The sequence below is a fragment of the Rhinopithecus roxellana genome, chromosome 21 (genome assembly GCF_007565055.1).
Source record: "Rhinopithecus roxellana isolate Shanxi Qingling chromosome 21, ASM756505v1, whole genome shotgun sequence".
NCBI classification, from domain to species: Eukaryota; Metazoa; Chordata; class Mammalia; order Primates; family Cercopithecidae; genus Rhinopithecus; species Rhinopithecus roxellana.
In genome coordinates, this window is record NC_044569.1 from 65,889,849 (window position 1) to 65,904,794 (window position 14,946).

The following is a 14,946-nucleotide window of genomic DNA, read 5'->3' on the forward strand; positions in this document are numbered from 1 at the left end:
TCTGACCTTCCTTTTTTCTTCCTCCAAGCACAAGGAAGAGCTCTCCCTAGGGAAGTTATCTGACTGAGGATACCAAAAGAAACACAATTACCTTCAAAGCCCTGTCTGAAATCTCATTGTCAGGGGATTAGTCACTGAAGAAGAACATGAAGGCTGTTCCCATGCCCATCTGTACAGATCTTTTATCAATTCTTCTGAGGCCTGTTACCTGAGAGACTTTATTAGCATAACAAGACAACCTTTGCTTGCAGTGCAGTTCTGCCCCTCACCTTCCCATAACTTGTCACCATCTTCCCCAGAGCCCAGAGAAACTTTGTCCCAGGCTATTGTCTATTCTTTGAGCCCATATATCTCCCCTAAAAACCATTTACTCTTCCTCTAAAAATGTCTACATCCCCCACTTTGCTCTCCCTTATGAAAAGGGTATTTAAGTTTCAGCCATCTGGGCCTTCTTCAGGTGTTCAAACTTTGTATGCCTTTTGTGCACTTGCACATTAATACTGTTGTATGCCTTTTCTCCTGTCAGTCTGTCTCTTGTGAGTTTATTTCAGCAAACTCAATTACTGAGCTTTTAGAAGGAAAGGTCAGCTTTCCCTATAGTGATGATAAACCCACCTCCTGCCCATGTTTCTTGTGCTGAGGCAGAGGTTTTCTCTTTGTTTTGTGTTGTTTTGTTTTGAAAATTAACTTGACTGGGAAAATCAAACTATATGGATAGAACTTATGACAACAGGATGGGTTTTGAGAGCACTAATTTTGTGGCATATTGTTTTATTCAAGTTTACTTTGCAGCTTGGTTGGCATGGATTCAACCATCCTCAACATTACATGGAGAGAAACACCTTCCCAAAGCCCCTCATTTTAGTCTTGGACCTTTTCCTCTTCTGCTTTCTCTACTGGACACTCTCTCTACCCTACCTCTGCAAATTGGCTGAACAAAGTAGTTAAAAAGCATAAGATTTGGACATAGTTTCTGGCCAAGCACCCCAAAGCTCTGTAGGCACATCTCAGCTGGTTGCCCAGTCTGAACCTTGCACCATACTCTTGTTGGAGACCGGAATATGCCACTCCAAAATATGCCTCTTTGGCATAAGGATTATATTGAGCTAATTATTTTAAGAAACTGCAGACCCAGGAGAAGTTCTGACACAGTAAAAGTTACCCATTGTAAGGAAATTTACATCTATGAAGGAAATCTCCATTTGTGTTGACTGTTTTGTTGTTGTTGTTCTTTTTGTTGTTTTTAGAAACAAGGTATTACTGTGTTGCCCAGATTGGTCACCACCTCCTGGGATCAAGTCATCCTCTCATCTCCCAAGTAACTAGGACTACAAGCACATGCCACCATGCTAGGATGGAAATCTCCGCATTTAAGGTTGTCTCCTACTCTATATTAGGAAGAGAAGAATGACTCTAAATCACTAGAAACTCTGAACAGAGAAGGCAAATCTGCATAATAAACTTATTGACAAAACTGTATAACAAACTTTTTCTTATTTACCATGTGAAATGGTTTGGATCTGTGTCCCCATAAAATCACATGTTAAATTGTAATCTTCATCGTTGGAGGTGGGGTCTAGTGGGAGGTGACTGGATTATAGGGGTATATTTCTCATGAATGGTTTAGCACCATTTACATGATACTGCTCCCATGATAGTGAGTGAGTGCTTATGAGATCTGGTGGTTGGAAAGTGCGTGGCACCTCCGCACCTCTCTGGCTCCTGCTCAGGCCATGTGAAGTGCTTGCTTCCCCTTTGCCTCAACCCTGAATGGAAGTTTCCTGAAGCCTCCTCAGAAACTGAGCAGATGCCAGCACCATGCTTCCTGTACAGCCTGCAGAACTTTGAGCCAATTAAACCTCTTTTCTTTATAAATTACCCAGTGTCGGGGTTTTTTTTTAATAGCAATATGAGAATGGCCTAATATACTACGCTTTTCTAGATACCTCCCCACAACTAGCTTTCCCCACACCCTTCTTTTTTGTTTCAGATAAGGATGGTATTTAAGCCTGAACTCAAAGTAACATCTTTGAGAAGTACTTATTTCTTCCTGGGTAGCTCCAATGTACACATGAGGCAGACATGTTAATAAACTTCTGCTTGTTTTTCTTTTATTCTGTCTTTTGTTACAAAGCGCCATCTCAGTAAGAACTATGAAGGGGAAAGGAAACTTATTTTTTCTTCCTTTAATCTCTTCTTCACCCCAGCCTCCTCATATAGTACCCAAAAAAGAAGAGGTCATCCATAGAAATATAAAAAGAGTGACAGACATCTTCCTTCTTCTCCAGTCTCTGCCCAGGTTTCACAAGACTAGTAGGAACTAAGGGAACTAAGCATATTATAAATGTTGGGAGTTTAGAGGAGTTCATCTCTGTGGGTGCTCTGCTTGAGAACTGTACTTCAAGCCAGAGCTTCTAGATGTCAGAGGCATTTGAGCCAGAGTGACTCCATCATGAATAGGGGCTGGGTAAAATGAGGCTGAGACCTACTGGGCTGCATTCCCAGGAGGTTAGGCATTCTAAGTCACAGGATGAGACAGAAGGTTGGGACAAGGTACAGGTCACAAAGACCTTGCTGATAAACAGTTTGTGGTAAAGAAGCCAGCCAAATCCCACCAAAACCAAGATGGCAGTGAAAGTGACCTCTGGTCGTCCCACATTATGTGCTAATTATAATACATTAGCATGCTAAAAGACACTATCAGCGCCTTGACAGTTTATAAATGCCATGACAAGGTCAGGAAGTTACCCTATATGGTCTAAAAAGTGAAGAACCCTCAGTTTCAGGAGTTGCCACCCACCCCCTAACCACCCCCCCTCTGCTTTCCCAGAAAACTGATGAATAATCCACCCCTTGTTTAGCATACAATCAAGAAATAACCATAAATACAGACAACCACCATCCCTCAGGGCTGCTCTGCCTATGGAGTAGCCACTCTTTATTCCTTTACTTTTTTAATAAACTTGCTCTCACTTTACTCTGTGGACTCTCCCCAGAGACTTTCTTGCATGAGATCCAAGAATCCTTTCTTGGGGTCTGGATCAGGACCCCTTTCTGGTAACAAATACAACAAAGGAAATGACAGGAGGAGAGATGAGGAACTGTGAATATAAAATAGGCCCACCAGCTCCTGCACTGCACAACGCCAGTGGGCACCCTTCACATTAGCCCCTGGGGTTAAGCAATGGGGACAAATTTGTGCTTCATTGAAAATCTATGCATTGCCTAGGTTCTAGAGGACCCCTCTCTGGGTTATCTGATTGTCTAGGACCTATTTTACAAATCTATGATCACGTCAGACTAATGACAATGCAAAATAATTCTTGGCTATAGATGTGTAAATTCTGTCCTATCTGGTAGAGATTCCATTGACTTTTCTCTCCTAATGTAAAATAATCTGGTGGGGGGGCCTTTCGCACATTAATTTCAACGTTCCTGTACTCCATATGTTAGTGTTTTTTTTTTTTTAACTTTTCCTTTGACTTGATTGTTACACCTCGCCAGTTTAAGTAAAATCTTTAGCACAAGTTCATATTTATATCTGTATGAGTGTGGCGTTTCACCCCACAAGTATCCCAAACTTGGTAGAGAGGAAGCCTGAGCTGAGAACTTACCACTCATACCTGCTCAGGGCACATTAGCATAGCAATAGAAGCTTTATTCTCAGGACCTGGCCTTTTCCCTTTTTCTTCCAAAGGGCTCCTCAGATAAAACCCTATTACCCCGGGGAGGGTGCTTCAAATACACTAGCTGGTAGATAGAAGGTTTAATTCATATCTAAGTGACTGGATGGCAATCTGGGTTTGCATTCTAAATATGCTGGAGCCTGGATCATTTGCAAGTAAATAAAAATTTCACTCTCCTCTCCTTTTCTAATCATCTTTAATGACTGGTGACAAGTAGCTACTGAGAAATTTTCATAACTAAAGGGCAAGCTTTGGCTTTGAATGCTAAATAAGGTTCTTCAAAGATAAAAATCAAAGCCTTGACCCTCTTCCTAGAGTTAGTATAGGAAGCACCAACTGTACTTTTTTCCCTGCCTGCCCTCCCTCTATTAGGGCTGCTGGAAGGCACAATGATTTTTGTACATTCACCGAAATAGATTTGGTTCCAAGATAGAGCAAAGCTCAGTCAGGAATCTTAGCCTGTTGCGGCTACCTGGGGGTTCCTAGATCTGTTATTTTGCTGAAACTAAGAAACTCAGGGGAGATGATACAACAGATATGTGAGCAACCAGGATCTAAAATCAGCGGCTCCAGATTCATTAGGATTTTCCCCCTACACCCTGAGCAAAGCCACCTTCCAGCACACTGGTCTTCAGAGTAAAGCGTAGGAAGAAATTGTCATTTCACTTTATTGTTATTTATGTATTTATTTCTTGAGATAGGATCTCACTTCGTTTCCCAGGCTGCAGTGCAATGGCACCATCACAGCTCACCACAACCCAGGCCCAGGTGATCCTCCCACCTCAGCCTCCCGAGTAGCTGAGACTACAAGCACACTTCAGCACGCCTGGATAATTTTTGCATTTTCTGTAGCAATGGGGTTTTGCCATGTTGCCCATGTGATCTCGAACTCTTGGGCTCAAGTCATCTGCCTGCCTCAGCCTCCCAAAGTGCTGAGATTACAGTCATGAGCCACCATGCCTGGCCTTGCTTTATTTTTAAGTTAAAATTATTTTTACTTTTAGTTTGTCTTTTAATAAAAAATTATTTTAGCATTCTGTACATTGGCACAAGGTAATAGAAAATGAGGGAAACTTAAATGTGAAAGAATACTTCATAATTCAATCCTCAATTGTATACATTTATCTTACATGTCAGCAAAAACTCACCAACTATTATAAAAACCTGGACAAATTATATCACAAAAGAAGCAAAAAATGGAAAAAGGTTCCATAAAAACTACATCCATGTATGAAAAGCATTGTTCTCTTGGTGTTGTCACATCCTTTTCTTCTGTGCACCAATGTAGAACACATGGTTTCTGTGGCTAAATGCAGCCCCATGCTTATTCTTCAGTTGTCCATTACATACTCTTCTGCCTGCCCCAGGGCTATATTCATGTAGCCATCCAGGCAAGCCAGGACCCCTCGATAATCCACTCTGAATTTAATTTTACCACAGTTGGCTGACCCATGATTTGCTTTAAGAGTCACCAGAGGTTTGCTTCTGAAGACTCATTTTAACAATCCTTGCGCCTGGGATCCAGAACCCTCACTCCAAGAGCCCTACAAGCCTGTGCTCTATAGACAGTAGCAGCCAGAACCTTTACTTGTATTTTCTTTACTTTTTAGTATTTTATGTCTATTTTACAATGCGATATGACATTCTAGCAAGACTACATGATATACAGTGGTCCTTTAATATTCTTGAATGATTGGTTTCTGACAGAGCAGGAGCATCGCCATCTTGGACAAGCACGACCATTCTAAAGTTCCACTTGATCAAAAACCACTTAAATCCAAAGGGCATCAGCCTAATGACTAAGGTCAGCATGACCATAAACCACAAAAAACATCTCCTACCAGAAACATTCCAGCCATAAGATAAACCCCCTCCCCAACCAGAGACATGTCAGCCCCAAGGTAACCTCCCCGCTGGCTGGAAAGATGTCAGTCCCAAGATAAATTCTTCTTCAACCAGAGATATTCCAACCCCTCCGTAAACTTCTCACCCACACAGAAACATTCCAAGCTTCCGATAAGCTCTCTCCCCAGTAAATACTCTTAGACTGTAAGAGAGAGTATTCCTGACCAAAATTGGCTAGAAGCCCCTCTCAAGCTTATTCTCCAAAATACACCTGTCTTTGACTGTTGAGCTGCTTTTCGTGTTTCTTTCCTCTTTCTTTAAGTCTAACATTTGGTGCCGAAACCTGGGATGGGTGTTGGGGGTAGAGGCTTCTTGCAACCCTGGAAGCAGTGGACAGCAGCTGCTCATCCTGCTGGATCCTGAGAGTCTCTGGTCACCCACCCTGTCTTGGCTCTCACCTCACTTTTCGAGCAATTTGTGTGAGGAGGACAACTAATCTGAAGGGGACTGTGAGACTCAGACTGGGGTTACTTTCCAGTGAGCCCTCAAAACCGTCAGGTCTCAGAAATCCACCTCTGACCACCCACAACAGGTATTTCACTCTTTCCCTTCCTCCTCCCTCATCCTCTCTTTTCTCTCTCTCTCACTCTTCTAGCGCTCACTCGCTCACTCTCTCCCCCTCCCTCCCTCCCTCATGTGGCTCCAGTCCTAGAGGCCCTTTGCCAGTTCCAGCCAGAACATCCAACATCAGACACTAATCCAGCTGACTGGTAATATCTGCCCTCCCCTGGCTTTCTAGTGATACCTGGGAAAAGTAAGTTCTGCTGCCCTGGTCCTCAGAGGACCAACGGGGCTAAGCTAGAGAAAATCTTGGGAATGCCCAGTTCCTTCTCAGTTTGAGTGTCCTTTTTAGACTCTAGGTCTAAAAAGGGATTCCAGGTCTCTGTCCTTTGTCTGGGGATGCCTAGAACAAAAACAGACACCCTCAGCTTCTTCTCACCAGTCCACATAGGTGCCAAACAATCCCACATTCCTACATCCTTCCCACTGGGCTGTCCCTTCACAACCTTGCAAGTTTGGCTTGGGCATTTAGTTTTTTATTGGAATATGACCTGGCCCCAATACAAATTAGATAATGTCAGCTGATGACGCAAAAATGGCACCTTTGACTTTCAAATTCTCAGGAACCTTAACAACTTTATAACCAGGAATGGCAAATGGCAAGAGGTTTTCTATATTCAGGCTTTCTTCTACTTCTACCTTAGATCCCAACCCTCTCTGTGTCAAGCTTGCACCCCTCATGAAATCTTTCTTCTTAATGAAAACCCTCCCTGGCTCTCTCCCTCCTCCAAAACTCCTTTTGATCCTGCACAGGAACCCCCTCTGTATTCTCACCCCTCTGCATCCTCTCCTCATCCATCTGAACCCTCCACCCTGGTGGCCCCTCCTGCCCCCAAGCCTTCAGCCCCAAACTCCACTCCTACTTCTCCACCTGTTACCCATTTAAAAACTGCTCAAGCCACCTCCGCCATTCTCCCTCTCTGGGAATCGGCTGGGGTTGAAGGCGTTGCTCATGTTCATGTCCCTTTCTCCATGTCTGATTTGTTGCAGATTGAAGCTATGAGTGTATTCAAAAGGCCCTTATGTTTTTCTCTTCATAAATCTTGTTTTCTTGGAAAAGGTTTTCCCGTCAACTGAATTACTTTTCTCCACTCTGCCTTGCCACTCTTGGTGAATGTATGAAGAACCCTAAAATGACTTCTGGTGGCCTGGGACTCCTTGGGAAAACAGAAAAGACACCACAAATCCCACTTTGGGAAAAGTCTCTGTTTTCCTCATGGAATCCCTGGAATTGGAGGTGGATAAGTACCTCCCCAAATCGGCCTTTGTCTTCCAGTTATACTTGTTTACTAGGCCCTGGAAACTGTTTTCCTAGCCCTGTTCTCAAAGGGTCTCATCCGAAGGCCAATAATCCAATTGGGAAATTAGAAAAAAACAATCTTATAACTACTGGATCTTCTTCTGGGTGTCTGTGTGGCTATATATGTGTTATGTGTGCAATGTCTATTAAAAAGGCTCTAACTAATTGGCCTAAGAAAAATAAGTGCTTAAACCAAATATTTTGAAGGGAAAAGTAAAAGCTGTGAAACCTTTCAGTTCACTTGACTTTAATCTTTAAAACTTACTGGTACTGTAAGATTAGAAATGTCTTAAGAGTTGCCAGCACACAGTTTTTGTTTGCATTTATTGATCAAGCAATTTCATACTTATCTCTGCCAAATACTATGAATTGTCAAAATTTGGCATAGAGGCTACAAAACTATAACTCAACCCAAACAGAGTAATCTTTGCTTATGTAATTTTTAAATAAATGAAACATTAATATTGATTTAATAAAGACAGCTACATGTTGAACTATTTAGTGAAATGCCCTAACTTCTAATCTTGTGGCCTTAGGCAGCCTAGTCCACAAGATTGACATGAAGGAAGCTTGTTTGGGGAAAGGACTGTTATCTTTAAAATAAAAAAAGAGAATTTATATGAAAAGAACCTTATATGGTAAATTCTTATCCTAAAGTAAATTAACTGGTTGTTTAAAGAGAGGGATGTTTACAAGTCAGAAAGTTGAGGCATGTCAGGAATTGTCTGTGTAAATCAGGAAACATTTTATACAAGGGAATTTATGCAAGAAATGTTACACAATTTAAAAGTGATTAGGCCTCCTGAAAGCTTTATAAAATGCCACTATAGCCGTTAGCTGTACAACTTGGCTGGTTTGCAGCTAGGTAAGACCTAGGACACATGGAGTTAAATGCTGGAATGAGTTGGACCTTACCTGCACTTCTGTCTAGGTCCTAGGCTCTACACCTAGTACATAATTAAAATCCCAAACTTACCAACAAAACTGAAGGTTGCTAAAAGTTAACAGTGTAACATGCATGTAAGACTATTGAGAAAACAGTTTGCATATACTTTTGGCAAAGTATTATATAAGGAGGCATGAGAATGTGGATTTTTACCTAGATTAAAAGGTTAAAGAATTGTTCTAAGTTGAATAAAATAAAAATGAAGGTTTAAGAAAGTTTTAGAAGGTTAACTGTAAAGGAAATGCTGTGTGTAAATGTATAGGCTAAAGTTGAAGGGGTATCATCCAGTTTTTCTGTAAATTAAAAAGGCTTGGTTTGGGAGCGTTAAAGTAAGAGCACAACAGATTTCACTTAAAGCACTAACCTGCTCTTTAACAAAAGTTATAAAGTGTTAAAAAGGGTTCATAAACATCTTACCTTATGGTCCAATATTAAAATTGGGTAAATGTGTCTACAAGGTTTTATTAAAATTGAGTTTAACATTAATAGCCCACTAATATAAAGGTAAAATATGGCTTATTTGGTATAAAGACATAATAGGAAACATTGTCAAATATAAAATGGTATTTTTTGGGCTATATTTGTATAAATATATTATTGGTATGTGTTCCAAAGTTATAGGAGACGGAGACTCCTTTAATTCTGATATGTCTTAGTGTATGTTATCAGTAATAATTATACTTGTTATGTTTAAATTACTGTGTGCCGCAAAGGTAACAGATATCCTTGCCAATTGTGACTTTATGGCTACCCTAAAATTTTTTGTCATCCATAAACAATTGTTGTCAAGTTTTGGTACTCTTTAAAAGGTGGTTTTATAATCAGCTATAAAGCTCTAACAAGTGCTCTTGAATGCAGGTTTCTGTTGACTTTGGAGATTGTGACATTGGAATAGAGAAGAATGTTCACGAGTCTTGAAGAGCTAAAATGTTCATCAGTATCAAGCAGGACAGGAATTAACTGCATGAAGTGAACTAACAGGAGACTGGAGTGATCTTTTTGACATTTAGCTTAAAATATAGCTAATCATTTGTTTTGCTTTTCAAAGCCAAAGAAACTTTTCTGTTGAGCTATTGATAGCTTTTAACAATTTAGTATACTCCCACGAACAAAATTTGGAGCATACTTGTTCCTCTCTGCCTGATTTTCTCTGGAAATTGGAAACTATCTGTGAGTATTCTTAAGTTATGGCAATATAGTTATTTGCATAAGTACAATAAGAATCTGTTTTCTTTTGTAACAGGCCACAATTGGAAAAAGTGGTTATTTTTACCAAGGCTTTGACTGGAATGGTGTGCTTACCTTTAAGGAACCAAACTTGCCTTATGAAGCCAATAAAGCCCCTGGAAACTGGTCTCATATTCTGTATACACAGTCCCTGTACAGCATTTGTGATTTGTGGTAAGTAAACAATGTCACTTTCTGAACAGGCCAGGAACCCCAAGTTATCTTGGAACCTCAAGAGGAGAGGAATTCACCCAACTCATAGGTATTTGATTGTAGAAATCCATGTCTGAGCTTGGCTTTAAAAAGGTCTTATCTCAGATTCCTTCTACAGAACAAAGTTCCAACAAAGCCAATTTAAAAGGCCTATGTAACAAATAATTATTCTTGCTGTACTGTACGCAAATAATTAAGCCAAGTATAATAAAGCAAACCAGTCCTATCATGATTTGTCTTTTAATAAAAATGGGAAACTGGAGAGAGAAAATTATGTCTCAAAAACTATAGCACAAGTGTTATTAAATTCTAGTGTTGCCTAATGTTTTTCAATGTTTATTATTTTCTACAGTTTAAATTAAATTCTATTTTTGTGGCTACAAGTTTCCAAAATAAGCTGTGCTTTCCTAAAGCCCTATGAACTCAAAACTAACTGTTTCAGCAGGCGCTGCCTCTAAGCCTCCTGACCATCACAGGAGGAAAGCTCTTCACTGCTGGTGCTGACAACTAATAACTGAGAGTGCCCGGAATCCTTCACCCCCACGTCTAGTGAGTCCATGGCACTGAGGGTAATTGAGATGGTATCTGTTACAGGAATCAACTCCTGGATACATTGCACTCAAGTCAAAGCCTGGAAAGCTGAGGAAGCAACCTCTGACACCCCAAATGAACATTCTAAATATCAATGTAAAGAACGAGGAAATCTTAAGCTGAAAACCATAAAAAATAAGTAATTGAGAAATCATCTTACTCAGTCTCACCCCTACCTCACCAAAGACTTTTTGTCATTGCTACCTCTCCTTTTAAGCCAAATATTAAAACTTCTAATGGAAATTATTTACTACACCACCCTTGTGGAAATTGCTTTACTCAGTCTACTATTTGCAGTAGGACTATATACTCTAGCACCCTAAGGGTAGAATATCGGACAGAGAATCTCAGTTACTGTAGCATTTTGTTTAATTATTATCCTCATCGCAGGAATAATGGTTATAACAGAAAATGACACAAGGGCCTTTCTAATCATGTGCCTGTGCCTCTTATTGGGTGAGGAATGTTGTTTCTATATCAACCAATCAGGCCTAGTAAGAGATGCTGCTGAAAAACTTAAAGAAAGGGCTAAAAATCGAAGGGAATACCAAAACAACCAAATAGAATCTTGGTTTGGGAACAAAATCATAGCATGGGTCATCCCATTCCTGGGCCCTCTCCTAATAATGTGCCTGGGACTAATGTTCTTACCCTGCCTAATTAACCTTTTTCAAAGATTTTTAACTGACAGGATCATGGTCATTTCACAGACAACTACCCAAAAACATCTACAGATGGCATTACTCCCCTGCAGGCAATCTGAGACCAGAAAACTCTCTATCTCCTTGTCAGCAGGAAGTAGCCAGAAAGAACATGCCATTCCTCATCCTTTCTATAACTATAAGGTTTGAATTGACAGAGCAGGGGCATTGCCATCTTGGACAAGCACCGCCATTCTAAAATTCCCCTTGATAAAAAACCGCCTAAATCCAAAGGGCATCAGCCTAATGGCTAAGGTCCACATGACCATAAACCACAAACAACGTCTCTGACCAGAAACATTCCAACCATAAGGTAAACCCCTCCCTGACAAAAGACATGCCAGCCCCAAGATAACCTCCCCTCCAACCGGAGACATTCCAACCCCTCCGTAAACTTCTCCCACACACAGAAACATTCCAAGCTTCTGATAAGCTGTCTCACCAATAAATACTCCGTCTGTAAGAGAGAGTGCTCCTGACCAAAATCATCCAGAAGCCCCTCTCAGGTTTATTCTCCAAAATAAACCCATCTTTGACTGTTGAGTTTTGTGTTTCTTTCCTCTTTCTTTAACTGTTACAATTTCAAGTCCCCAGCATATGTCAAAATCTGTGCACACTCAAGTCCAGCAGTCAGTCCTCCAGACTGGAACTCCTCCTACATGAAGAGCCAGACTTCTATATACATGCATTTTGCATCTTTCAAATAATGTATTTTCAATCAGCATTTGGTTTTAAAAATATGTGAATATAAGTGGACCCACACAGTCCAAGGACTAAGCTATGACTTTTTCTTATCTTGTTCAAATATCTAAGGGGTGTGGGGAGTCATGCCCTACAAACCACAAATTCTCATCAGGTGAGTTTTATTTAACCCTATATATTGTGACTTACTTTCCAATCTGACTGGCATAACATTACGTGACGAAGAAGAAAACCAAAATAGTTTACTCCCAAACATGTTTCTTTGCCGTATTTTGAAATGGCCCTGCAAAGCTGTCCTTTGTGGGGAAAAATGCATCTGTAAAGAATCTCTACTAATATAGCTAGATCTTTTTCTTCCAGGTCCTCCCAATACTGTAGAGATTAACTGAGAGTCTAGTACCTTTCAAAGGTTTGAATAAGAAACATTTGTCATCTATTGTCTCTAAGGACAGCCACTATGAGACTTCAAAAGAACTTTGGTCTCCACAATCTGAACATTTCCTTTCTATTGATCCTAGATCTTTAGACAAGCTCAACTAATTGTCAACCAGAAAAAAGTTTAAATTTACCTATAGCTTAGAAACACTCCACCCCACCCCCACTCCGCATTATGCTGCCTTTCTGCACCAAATCAATGTATTTCTCAAATGTATTTCATTGATGTCTCATGACCCCCTAAAATGTATGAAACCAAGCTGCATCCCAACCACCAGGGGCACATGTTACCAGGACCTTCTGAGGTCTTTATTATGGGCCATAGTCACTCACGTTTGGCTCAGAATAAATCTTTTCAAATATTTTACAGAGTTTGACTCTTTTTGTCCATTTATGTGTGTGTGTGTGTATGTGTGTATGGAGGAAGAGAGATACACACTATATATATGCATATGTGTGTGTATATAATTTATAAACTTATAAATACATACATCAGGGTTGTATGATCAAAAGTTTATAAACACGACCAATCAAAATAGTTTATAGTCCTCTTCATTCGTGATAATGAACTTTATTTAAGCCCTGAGTACCATAAAAGTGAGGATGGTAAGGAAATTCTTCTACCATTGTTTCCTCAGAAAATATAAAGAACTACTAAGATAAGAATCACCTTTGCTCTGATATAATGATTTAGGGGCAATAAATAATGGTGATGGTCAATTAGAAAGACTTAGAAAGCTTAGAACAAGCAAGGGCTGGTTCTGAGATGATCAGAGATGTCTGGCTGATGAATTGAGTTATTTGTTGTTACAGACTGAATTGTGTCTCCTCACAAATTCATACGTTGAAGTCCTAACCTCTAATGCAATTATATTTGAAGAGAGGGCCTTTAAGGAGATTAAATGGGATCATTAGGGTGAAGCCCTAATCCAATAGGACTGGGGTCCTTAGAAAAAGAGGAAGAAACCCCAGATCTCTCTCTTTCTCTCTCTCTCTCTCTCTCCCTGTTTCTCTCCCTCCCCCCACCCCACCCCCCAACACACACAGATAAAAGACCATGTGAGGAGGCAGCCATCTACAATCCTCAGCAGACACCACCCTATGGATACCTTGATCTTGAACTTCTGACTTCCAGAACTATAAGAAAATTAACTTTTGTTGTTTAAGCCTCCCATTCTGTGGTATTTTGTTATGGCTGCCCTACCAAATAAATAAAAATTTGCTGTTACAGTGGAAGAGAGTGGGGTCTCTAAAAGAACACTGAGGATTGTTAATTCTTTGTAAGGAGCCAGTGAAATTTTTCTGCCTCCAAGGAAAATGTTTGAAAATTCACTTCATCCTCTTCCCTTCCAGCCCACAGTGCAGGGCATTCATGACCTTTCTTTCAGTAATTATAGGATCGCTCTTTATGGAAGGAAAAATAGCTTTTCCTCTACTCATCTTAGGTTCATTGGCTGGGTCCTTGTAACAAAAGACAGACGAACAAGAGAAAAGCATACAAATTAATCTTCATAACACAGGAGCCTTTATAAGGAAATGAAGCCCTAAAGAATCAGCTAAACCTGAGTACTTTTTCATAGTAGGTTTGATGAAGAATGGATAGTCATGGAGAAATAGAATAGGGCAAGGAGTATAAGCTAGTGGTAATAAACTGCAGGAAACTTAGCAAGACCTGTTTGTTCCGATTCTTCTGTGTCTCCTTGTCTTTGGAGACAGGATGTTCCTTTTCCCTGGGCATAGGGAAGGCACCACTCACAGGAGTGTCTTATAATCTGTTTTACTCCAATCTTCCTGCATCTGCCATGTTCTCAAATTACATGAGTTTAAAATATTCAATATGTGGGCTGGGTGCAATGACTCATGCCTGTGATGCCAACACTTTGGGAGGCTGAAGTGGGAGGATTGCTTGAGCCCAGGAGTTTGAGACCACCTGGGAGACATAGCAAGGCACCATTTCTATTAAAAAAAAAAAAAAAATTAAAGCTAGCCAGGTTTGCTGGTGCACACTTGTAGTCCTAGCTACTTGGGAGGCTGAGGTGGAGGATTATCTAAGCCCTGGAGATTGAGGCTGCAGTAAGCTGTGACTGTGCTCCACATCCTAAGTGACAGAGTTAGACTTGTCTCAACAACAACAAAATAATTAATATGCTAAGATGCCATATTTGGGGGTGGCATGTTTTGAGTTTCATCAGTTCCAACCTGAAAAATTTCTAATCTTAAATTGAAAAGTAGGAGTCCTAAAAGTCAAAAGAAGAATAATCTTTTTAAACCCTAGGAAGATATAAAGGAAGATAAGTGCACAATGCATATGTATTTTAAAATATCTAATCTGACTAACCCTTAACCTCTCAACTTCCATCTCTCATTTGGAGCTAATCCAAAGAGCTTGCCTTTTTCTGAGCTATATCTCCTCAGGTCTTCCTCCTTAGAGTTTCCCATGGCTTCAACATTCCTGTTCACTCTTGGCATTTAGATTCCTCTCTTGTTCAGCATTCTTTATTGGCTCAAAACTTTACCCTGGCTCTTGATATCATCTCCAATTATCTTGCCTCAATATCCTTTTGCAGGCTTTTATCCTGTTGCTCTGATGTCATCCTACACCGCGATCAAACAGATTGATTTTATTCCTGTCTCTATGTCTTTACTCACACTATTACTCACCCTTACCCTCTTCCTCCA

The 14,946-nt window shown here is 40.3% G+C and overlaps 1 pseudogene; it reads right to left on the minus strand.

Moving 5' to 3' along the window:
* Nucleotides 1–4,943: 4,943 nt before the first annotated feature.
* LOC115895511 lies at nt 4,944–5,183 on the minus strand (annotated as a pseudogene).
* Nucleotides 5,184–14,946: the final 9,763 nt, after the last annotated feature.